Here is a 10,398-nt window from a genome sequence, read left to right on the forward strand (position 1 = left end):
GTGGTGGTGGTGGTGGTGGTGGTGGTGGTGCTGGCTGTGGTGGTAGTTGTGGTGGGGGATGATGGCAACAAGGGTAATGGAGGTGGTGATGGTGCTGATGGAGGTATTGGTTGTGATGTTGGTGATGATGATGGTTGTCAGAGTGCAGGTGGAAACAATGATGGTAGTAGTGTGGGGGCAATGGTGTTGGATGTCATGGTGGAAACAATGATGGGGTTGGCGGTAGTAAGAATGCCAATAGTGATATTGGTAACAGTAATGGATGGTGATGATGGTGATGATGATGATGATGGTGATGATGATGATGGTGGTGGTGGTGGTGGTGCCAGTGGTGATGGGAGGTGACAATTAATAGCTGGAGAGAGATAGTAATTAATATATGTTCTAGGGAAGGCAGAGAGCTGACAGAATCGTTAGCATACTGGGCGTGCATAGCGGCATTTTGTCCATATTCACGTCCTGAGTTCAAATTCCACTGAGGTCAACTTTGCTTTTCCATCCTTTTGGAGTCAATAAAACAAGAACCAGTTGTGCACTGGAGTCGATGTAATTGACTTGCTCTACCTTTGGAATTGCTGGCGTTGTGCCAAAATTTGAAATCAATATATGTTCTAGGTGCTGGTGGTATTGACGGTGGCTTTAAGATGGCCTAATATCAAAGGTCATTAACTGTTAGGGGTAGTTAAAGTAGCATGATGATGATGATGGTGATGGTGATGGTGATGATGATGATGATTTCGTTGGTGATACAGTAAGGCAGTGGGCTGGCTGAACCACTACCACACCAAACAAAATGCTAAGCAATATTTCTTCTGTTTCTTTATGTTCTAAGTTCAAATACCACTGGGGTTGACTTTGCCTTTCATCCTTCCTGGATCGATAGCATAAGTAGCAGTTCAGCACTGGGGTTGATGTAACTGTTTTCCCCTCCCCTCAAAATTGCCAGCCTTGTGCCAAAATTCAAAAGAATATTGGTGATGCTTGTGATGATAATGGTAGTAGAGGTAATCATGAATATGGCGCTAATGGTATTGATGGTAGTCATGACCAACTAGAAGTTAGAAGTTACTTTGGCTCAAGGTTATGTGGTAGTTGCCATAGTTAATCTAGCAATGCGTTGTATCTGCATTAGCAATCATCACAACCTTCAAAATACATGAGTGCCACATCATCAGGTAGTGATTATCTGTTAGGTTGATTATAGAAGATCAAGCCTATAAATATATAAAGAGGAGAACTCTTTAATTATTGTAATTTTTTAAATATATCATTATCATCATCATTATCACCACTACTATCGTTATCATCATTTTAATGTCCATTTTTCATACTTTCATGAGTTAGACAAAATTTTTAGAGGTATACTTTCTAAGGTTTGGTGCCTTTCCTATTTCCAAGCAAGGGAAAATTTCCCATGGCTAGATATGGTTTTCTTGACAGAATGGAAATGAACAAGATCATTTGTATGATAGTGATGTTCATTTACAACCATTGTGTGATACCAAGGCAAGGGTACACACACATATGCATATCACTCATGCATGTACGTACACACACACACACACACACACACACACACACACACACACAGAGGTATGCAACAGGCTTCTTTCCGTTTCTGTGTACCAAATCCACTAATAAGGTGTTGGTTGGCCCAGGGCTAAAACAGAAGCCACTTGCCTAAAGTGCCACACAATGGGACTGGAGCCAAAGCCAAATGGTTGGAAAGCAAGCTTTTTAACCATACAACCAAACCTGCACTAGAGAAAGGAAAATATAGGGAGTGGAAAATCCCTGAGCACATAACTGATACACATTTTGTGAAAACTAGAACAATAAAAGCTACTGTAAACCCTCATTGGATTTCAACTTTAAATACAGAGAGACAAAAATAAAATTGAAATTTAGCATAACACACTACCATTTCTTTCAGAACACTACTGTAGACACATTGATATATCTGTAAATATATTAGCATGTAGTAATATGGAGGAAAACGGTTGTATTTCAATTTGAATAAAAAGCTTTTGCTGCTTCAAAATTATTAACCCTTGAGCATTTAAACTGGCCGTATCTGGCTCAAATATTCTACTTGTTTTATGTTCAAACTGGCCAGATCTGGCCTCTCACAGTTACCCTACAAAGTCAGTCTAAGAATAAACACTCATATCATTCAAATCTCAAAGCCAAGAGATAATGCATAATTAATTCAAAACAATGTGAATAAATAAGGATTACATTTGACAGAGGAATCTAAATGTTAAAGGGCTAAAGAATGGGAAATGAATTGTAATATTTTACCATTATTAACGAAGCAGAAATCTCTTTTATACTAGGCATAATACTATGAGAACAAATTTTTTTTCCCCATTCTCTTCCTTCTCCTTGGATAGAAGATATTTAAATGCGATGAATGTTTCCATTGGAGTAGGGGAAAAAAATTTTCACCCTTGTTTTTTCTAGCTCATTCTCTGGGCCACTGTTTGTACTGTTGCTATCAAGCAGAGAAATATTGCATGACCAATACTTTTCAAAGAATAGTAAATGCCCATAATGGTCTCAGATAACAGTAAGAGTTCTACAGGCAGGTGTGTAACATGTACTTGGAGGATGGCTTAAAGGCTGGCTTCTTCATTCTTCACAATTCAGCCACTTCCAAGTGTTTTTTACTAGTATGCCAGTTTATTTTGACTCCCTAGACTATGAGTTTAAATTCCATTCAGGATTAATAAAAAATAGAAAAGCACTAATTTAGGATGATAAATTGATGAAACAATTAGAGAGTTGAGTATGATGTCTTCTGGCATCTGTTTCAGCTCTTTGCATTTTGACAGCAAAACCTGCACCAATATCAATGCCAAGCCATATGCTGTATCAAATCAAGTCGGTAGCCTTTCCTTTGGATTGATATCAGTGGTACAAAGAGAAGAAACTTGCATGTATAGGCAACTGCCAAGACTCTTCTCTCTATACAAAACTATTAGAAAGCTGAGTCAGATTCTCTGTAATATCTCTTCCAGCTCTTTGACAAGAAATCCTGCAATGATACTGGTGTCGAGTAGCATCAGTCAAAGTCAGCAGCCTTTGACTTAGATAAACATCAGTGGCAGGGACGGAGGAGGCTTGCATATATTGGCAACTACCCGTCTTCCTTTAAAAATTTGCCTATGCTTACATGTACAAGTGCAGGGGCACGAGGAATCTTGACCACATACAAGTGTATGCCTGTACAGTTTATTTCAAACTGGATACATCAATCTGTAGCAGTGCCAGACCAGATATGTCAGGAAATTGTCCATATTTCTGTATTTGAAATTCATTTGTAAAATGCTGAGCAAATCTCTCTTATTGATGTTCAAAATGTCTTTGGGCCACTGTCATTCTCACATTGTTTGTTCTCTAAAGAATGTGAGGTTGAACATTTTACACTCATTAACTAGGTGACCTAATTAACAGTGGAGAAGGAAGTTCTAAAAGCATAATTGCTAGAATAAGAACAGGATGGATAACGTTCAGAAAGCTGTTGCAACTGTTGGTCATGAAAGGTTTCTCTCACAGAGTGAAAGGCAGACTGTTTGATGCTTGTGTACAAACAGTGATGCAACTTGGTAGTGAAATATGGGCTGTGCATGCAGAGGATATGTGAGAACTAGAAACAGATGAAGCAAGCATGCTTTGCTGGATGTGCAGTGTCAGTATGCTTATGCAACAAAGTGCAAACATTTAGAGAGGAAAAAAGCTGAGCATGAGAGTTATCAGATGTAGTATACAAGAGAGAAGACTGTGTTGGTATGGTCATGTATGTGTATGGATAAAAACAGCTGCTTAAAGAAGTGACGGTTTGTAAATGTGGATAGGACTTGTGGAAGAGAGAGACCAGGAAGACATGGGACAAAGTAGTGAAGGCTCACCTCAGAATGTTGAGCCTTGTGGAAGAGATGACAAAGAAATGAGATGTCTGCCAATTCAATGTATTCAAGAAGAACTGTCCACTCCAGCAAACATGAGGTCCTAAAAACATATAATTTTGTCTATGATCCCATATTCAAGCCACTACTTCTTCATTCAACCTGTAAGATATAGCAGTTAAATGTCCCCCACAAATTTCACTAATATTTGTTTCTCTTATTGCCCAAGTCTGCACCAGTTTGCAATGTTCTACTTCAATTTCCGCTCAACCGCAGTGTTAGTCTCAAGAATCACTTTAATTAATAAGCAAAACAGCAATGAAAATTTAGAATTTCTGATGCTTGTATCCTACCAGTGGAACTTGGTTCTGAACTGTGACTGTTTCCTTTTAAGAAAGCTGTAAACAATTGAGGTGAAAAAGAAGAACAAAAATATTAGTAGAAAGTCTCATGGGAACTTCTTCCTTTGATTACTGAAATACAACACACACATACACACGCACACATCACCCACACCACACACATCATCCACACCACACAAACATACACATGCATACATAGATACATTTATATACAAATATAATGCTTATATATATATGCACATACATATCTTTCAAAATGTATACCAACTCATATACATACAGATACATACTCTAACACATATACACAACTTACTGTATATGAATGTATATATGTATGTGCATATGGTGTGTGTGTGTATATATATATATATACAAATATATGTACATATTGCAGTAAATATGTATATGTGTGTGTGTCTCTGTGGCATTGGTTCAATTAATCCAATGAACTAGGACATATTGTGTAATGTTTAAAGAATATGTTCACACATAGACATTCTTTTCATTCAACAAGCTTTTTTTGGTCTGACTATATTACAGTTGGACAAACTAAACGTCGCATATGTGAATGTGTGTGTGTGTATGTGTGTGTGTGTGTGTGTGTGTGTGTGCGTGTGTGTGTGTGTGTGTGTGTGTTAAAGGGGTACATGTATGCCAGCATGTGATTCATACATAGAGGGTCTATGCATGTGTGTAGCGGAAGTGTTTGTTTGTACGTCTGAATATATATACTGGTGTGTGTGTGTGTGTGTGTGTGCGTGTGCACGTGTGCACGTATGCGTGTGTGTGTGTATGCGCGTGCGTGCCTCTCTGTGTGTGTGTGTGTGTGTGTGTGTGTGTGTGTGTGTGTGTGTATGAGATGTATCCTTGTGTTTCTGTATGAGTATGTATGCCTATGCGAAAGGGAGAGAGAGAAAAAGCAGGTGAGAGAGAAGAGGGAATATTTCATTTTATTGATCAGTTAGGACAAGAGCATGCAGTGCCCACAGCCTTGTTTTGGTAGTTCAAAGATTAACAAAAAAAGAAAAAAGAAAGAAAGGAAAAGGCAATCAGATAAGGAGTGAAATTGTAAGAAGAAAAAAGAAACAAATAAATCTGATAAATAAATGAATAAATTAAACCTCAGACAAGCTAGTGTCACATAAGATAAATAAGCTCAACAAATGTAAGTTAGTCTTAACAAAAAAAAAAGTGAGACTCAACAAAGATAAGTGAAGCTAAGTAAAGATAGGCATGGCTCAGCAAAGATGAATCAAGCTCTGTACAGATAAATAGGACTCACAAACTAAAAGTGAATCTTAGGAAAGATAATCGAGTTTCAACAAAGATAATCAAATCACATTAAAGATAAATGAGCAACAGCACACTAGAAGTAACTAGATTCTTTATGATTGCTTGAAATATTGGGTCTCACTATCCCTAAGGATCTCTCTTGGCCAAACTAAGAAGGATCCTCAGGGAGACTTAACATCATTAACATCGCTAGAACCACAGCTCAGCAACTTGGCTCTTCTCTTTAGCCTTCACTTTCTACAAAGTGTAGGTCACCAAATATTCTTCTGTTCTCAAATCTGGGCTGCTTTTCAGCTTCTCTCCAATTGATCCCTGTTTTTTCAACTCTACCTCAGTATCCTGCATGCTTATGGAGGTGTGTGGTGTAGTGGTTAGGGTGTTGGACTCGTGATCATAAGATTGTGGTTTCGATTCTTGGCTCAAGCTACATATTGTGTTCTTGAGCAAAACATTTCGTTTCACATTGCTCAAGTCTGCTCAGCTGGCAAAAATGCATAATCCAGTGATGAATGAAGAATATATATGCCATGGAAACCAGGAAACCAGCCCTTATGGGTTGGCATGATTCAGGAAGGAAATTTTTATCCTGCATGTTTCCCTAAGAAAAGGCCTTCCTTTCCCAGAACTTGCTGGTTTTGAATTGTTATCAACACCTCTGTAACTTTGCTTTTTTTCTAGATAAGGGTGTTAGCCCTATGAAAACCTATTTTTGCCTCTGGGTAGAGATAATCCATATTAGTCTGGCCTCTGTCCTTTGACCTGTCCAGCATGGGAGGCCCTACAAGGAGCTTATGCACCACTGACATTGCTCTGATAGTCATTGTGGTGCACAAACCACCACATTATAACAAGGACCAACTTCGTAGTGACAGAAGACACTACAGTTATCATTATTCAGCCCCAACACCTCTACAAAACATAAATGAAGGTCTCAATGGAATATTACTTCCACATCTACAATAGGGCTCCAAGGCTGGTACAATTGATGCAGTTCATGTTCAACTGTGAGTCAACTACTGTTGAAAAATAGTGAATGGAAGGGAATTCTAGATGGCTGACAAATTAGGAAGGAAGAAAATAGGTATAGCAGTTAATCCTGGGGTGAAGAGTGACAGGGTTTCAGTGGTGAGAGAAAGAAAGACAGTTGTCTCCAGTAGGTTTAGGTGGAGGTGGTATGCAATCAATTATCTCTGAGAAACAGCAACTTTTCTAATAGCAGAAGAAACGGCAGAATAGAAAAACACATGTCCAAGAAAGTGATTGAAGTGTGCTGCAGAGTTAGTCTTTGGTAATTAGATTTTTGTTGGATGCAGACTAGAATGTTTGTATTTGTAGGAGCAGCATCTTCTCAGATTTGGGAACAATACTCCATTCCTAGTATTACTTGATCTTTTTAGAAAGTTAATGACTGTTTAGAGCTGATATATTCCTTAGCTCTGACGGACAAAGCAGGTCTTTAGGACTGTTTTTATTCTGTTTTGAATGTGAAATCATTGGATGATATTGTCAGTGATTATGCACCCTTGTATTTTTAACAATGTTGAGTTTTTTAATTGCATGTTGCCTAAGCTCTATAGAGGGCAAGAAACAAGATTTTCTTCTTGATGTATGCAGTGAACGTTTTGAGTTGTAGACAGAGATGACACTGATTTGCAGCTGCATTAATTTCAGCAGCCTGAGAAGGCCAAAGAAAGTTACGGACAGTACCCTGCTTCATCAAACTAAATAAAAACATGAAGGAGCCTCTGTAAAGTTGTTCACCCAACCAGAAATAGCTGTATTATTAAGTCTTATGGATAAACATATTGGAACACTGTGTGAAGTACAAGTTTGAGAGTTCAATTCTGACCTAATATATTTTGAAGACATGTACAGAAACTGAGCAAACAGTACCATTGATAATGAAGATAATGTTAACAGTACTAAGAAAAATTCATTCCATCAATATTCCAAAGTAAAATTAAACTTGTTTCCTAGTTTCCATGAAGTAAACCCAAGACTGATGATCCAAGTTAGCACAAGTTAAAACTTAGCTCTATATTTCTGGCCCATCACAATACAAAACCAAACCATACATGTATAACCCTAATCTTATACACTTAAGAGGTGAGTGAAGTGTTACTTTGCCACAGCAGTTCATCTGATTAAAGACATGTGAGATTTAGCAATAATCACCCAAACACTACTTACCTTTAATACCTTTTAATTGAGCCATTAAAGAATTATCCATGTTCATCTGTTCAACATTATTATCCATATTGATTTAGTCTGGTCTGTGTTAGTCTGTTGCTGCATACTTTGGCAGTCTGTTAGACATCGGTTTTTAACTGTAATATAGAGGTGATAGTTGAGATGCTGCTACACACACACACAAACATACTAGACTTCATAAAGAAAGATCATTCAGCTTATTAAGAAAGATTCTGTAACCCATACTCCACAACCACTAGCTACAAGATGTGCTGTTTCTTCTCTCTGTTACTTTTACTTCTACTGCAATGGTTACAGCATCTTTCAAACAACAACCTGCACACTTGTCTTCATATAGGCCCACCACATCAAATTCACATCTTCCTTATTCCATTTTCCTTATCATCTCTGCTCTGTCTTGCTTCTCAGACCCCTTGCATAGAACACTTCCCAATCATTCATCTCCAGAATTCCAACTCTGTAGAATCTTCTCCCTGGGTATGTTTCTTTCTTCTGCAGGGTGTAACCTACAGATATTGAAACTGAACAAAATACTGCATCAGTCCTATCAGTCTGCTGGTGATGGTGGTGGTGGTGGAACTGCCCATCTCTACAGACTAATTAAAAATGATAAAAAAATAGTAAAGAACCTTTTCTCTGGTCTGTCTCTCTTACTTCTGAATTAATCATTCCAGAGGCCAGAGCATTCAAAAGGAACTTTACAACATGGAACAAGGTCCCAATCTCCTCCACAGCAGAAAGGAATTCTTTCAAAATTTAAGGGATCTGTGAGGTATTTATTTTTTCAAGTGAGATTCATCAGATATTCTTAGGCCTCTCTTAGCTCTTCTTTCTTATAGGCTTTGTTACCAAGTGGTTTCAGGTTCCAATTCACTGAGCAAGGTTGACCGATGTTCTCTGAGTGAAATTCAGTAGACAGAAGTCTAATGTGTGTGTAAGAGAGTGTGCATGTGTGCGTGCGTGTGTGCCTGTGTTTGTATGCATATGTATTTGTTGTTTCAGCATGTCTTCTCATCAACAGAATTTGAACTTAGGTGTAATTGTTTGCTTCTATAAACATTATGCTTTCTGGACCAGCAGCAGTTTCAGCAATTTCATTGTTTGAAAAGCAGTGGAATAAAATTTTTTTTAAATGCCTTGGCATTGAGAAAGGCATCCAACTATAGTATACTACCTAAATAAATCTTGTCCAACTTATACCAGTGTGGAAAAAGCAGATGTAAAAACTACAATAATGATGTATGATAAAAACGAACATGGGAAACATGATACCAGGACACACTTTTATAAATTTTACACATAAGTACAATATTAAATTAAATAGCTTTACACGAAATGCCATAAAAAGTTAGCTTGTAAGTGCTCCTTGCAGTCAATATACTAATTTGAACTTAACTATTATGTTTCATGCACATGGTATCATAGAATTATATATTTTCTAAACAATCCTATTTTCCAACAGAAACTATTGTACAATCTTTTAATCTTTACTGATTTTCTCATCTCTACTTTGGCAACAGTCACATGGCTAGAGTTAGGCTAAAAATCAGCTCAGAAAAGACAAAAGTCATGCCAGTGAAGGAAGAAAACCCTATTAAAATACAACATGCAGATGAAACTGAGAGGTACATCTGTTTGGGTAGCATCATTTCCAACAGGGGTGATACAGAGCATGACATGCTGAGCAGAATTGGAAAAGCAGGCTCTGTCTTTAGAAGGCTAAGAAACATCTGGGAATTTAATCAGACAAATCTTAAGAAGCAAGATAGTTTTGTACAATTCTTTGGTGGTCCCTGTCACCATCTATGCTACTGGAACAGGACTTTTTCACAAACTCAATGTATTCCACTAGAGGTGCTTCTGAAAAGCTTCTTAACATCTCTTGGCAGAACAGAATAACCAACGAAGAAGTCTATGGGAGAACTAAGCAGAAACTACTGAGCATAACAGTGAAAGATCATTGTCTGAGGTTTCTTGGACATGTCTTTAAAATACCATCAACAAGTCAACTAAAGTTCTCCCTCGATTGAAAAAGCCAGAAGATGGGAAAAGGAAATGTGGACACCAATAAATAACATGGAAGAGGATAGTTCTGAAGGATCTAGATGCAGAAGAGCTGGAAGGATGCCAAATCTCTTGCAGAAGACCACAGAGGAGGGAGATCTTTTGCTGCTGCCCAATGTTCCACATAGAATTTGAGGAACTAACTTTGGTAACATCTACAGAGATTATATGTTTCTGATGAGGGTATAAAACCAAAAGATATTGTGAGTTGACACTTGTAATTAGGGACAAAAATAAAAATAATATTACTATTTCCCTTGCTGTTTCTGCTTTTTTCTATCTTCTTTTCCTTGTTTTGGTCATAGGATTGTGGTTATGCTGGGGCACATCTTTAAAAGATTTGGGTTAAATTAATTGCCCCCCCCCCCAATCCAGTACTTCTTTATCTTTTTAAGCCTGGTATTTATTTTATTGTTTTCTTTTTCCAAACAGCTTGATTATGAGGGTGTAAACAAACCAACACCAGTTGTCAAGTGGTGGGGGTTGGGAACACAGACATAATGACAGACATATATAGATAAGCACACATATTACATATATACATATGCATATGCATACAT

At 37.7% G+C, this 10,398-nt stretch overlaps 1 protein-coding gene across 1 annotated transcript in view; it reads right to left on the bottom strand.

The window, feature by feature from the left end:
* Positions 1–10,398, bottom strand: part of LOC106880305 (tRNA-dihydrouridine(20a/20b) synthase [NAD(P)+]-like) — a 233,774-nt gene that overhangs the window by 178,715 nt on the left and 44,661 nt on the right. Inside the window, exon 2 of the mRNA XM_014930182.2 lies at positions 7,754–7,890. The gene's annotated coding sequence lies outside the window, so the exon portion shown is untranslated. The remainder of the gene's footprint in view (positions 1–7,753; positions 7,891–10,398) is intronic.

Source organism: Octopus bimaculoides, chromosome 4 (genome assembly GCF_001194135.2).
Source record: "Octopus bimaculoides isolate UCB-OBI-ISO-001 chromosome 4, ASM119413v2, whole genome shotgun sequence".
NCBI classification, from domain to species: Eukaryota; Metazoa; Mollusca; class Cephalopoda; order Octopoda; family Octopodidae; genus Octopus; species Octopus bimaculoides.